We start from the raw sequence: 1,229 nt of genomic DNA on the forward strand, positions 1-1,229 counted from the left end.
CACAAAACTCTGTCCACCATAGGTAACCATTCTCACCTTTGACTCATCATTGTCACAGTGTTCAGCTTCACAACAATCACGAGTTACTTGTGTACAGCAAGTAGACATACCAGGGTTACATGATCTAGAAGAATGCTTCACCAAAAACAATTAAAGGCAGGCCTGAGGGCCACACAGTAGAGTCACCCACCTTTGGCTTGCATCCTTTCTGCAGGTTCATAGGGTTTCCAGAGGCAAGCTATTATGGAAGTGAATGCCACTCCTGCTTCCAAGCTTTCTTTAATTGGGGAGCTTCACCAAACACTGTCCCCCATGGGTAACCCTTCTTGCATTTGACTCATCAGTGTCACAGTGTTCGGCTTCACAGCAACCATGAGTTACCTGTGTACAGCAAGTGGACATACCAGGGTTATACAACGTAGAATAATGTTTCACCCAAAGAATTTAAGGCAGTCCTGAGGGCCACAGAATAGAGTCACCCACCTTTGGCTTGGGAGCATGACTTTCTGTTCGCTAGGCCAACTTAAAACTTCCTTTATCTAACTGCCACCATAGGAGCCACCATGATGAAGCCAGCCATCCCACCAGACTAGCCAGCTGACTTCCAGAGTGGAGGGAGATTCCAGTCCCCAAGCCTCATGAAGGATTTTAAACTAGTACCTGGAGCAGGCTCTGCAGGCTTCACTGCACCCTTACTTACCCTTACTCCCAGGGTCAGGGTCACCCACCCACCTTTGAATAGCAAATAGAACCATCACACACAACAAAAAGACCCCAGAAACATCCCTTGCCTGACTGTCACCAAGAGGAGCCTACTACTATGTCATAGAAATAGAAAGGGAAATTGTCAAGTTTATTTGGAGAGAAAAAGAGACTGAATAAGCAAAGCACTTTTGAAAAACAAAGAGTAAGGGGAAGTCATTGCATTCCTTTACCCCCAAACAGCATGGTAGTGGTACAATAAAAAGAGAAACAAGATATGAGGCATCTCACTTCAGGATCTCAAATCCTATTACACTGTCATAGTGGTCAAGACAGCATGGTATTGGTACAATGCCAGGCACATAGTTCAATGGAATATAATTGAGAACCCAGAAATGGACCCATTTATCTATGGTCAAATGATATTCAACAAGGAAATAAAACCTATCAATTGGGAAAATGACAACCTCTTCAACAAATGCTGCTGGCAAAACTGCACTGCTACAGAAAGCTGAAACAGGATTCAC

This window comes from Elephantulus edwardii, unplaced genomic scaffold (genome assembly GCF_000299155.1).
Source record: "Elephantulus edwardii isolate Elephantulus edwardi_28Jun2011 unplaced genomic scaffold, EleEdw1.0 scaffold00301, whole genome shotgun sequence".
Classification (NCBI taxonomy): domain Eukaryota; kingdom Metazoa; phylum Chordata; class Mammalia; order Macroscelidea; family Macroscelididae; genus Elephantulus; species Elephantulus edwardii.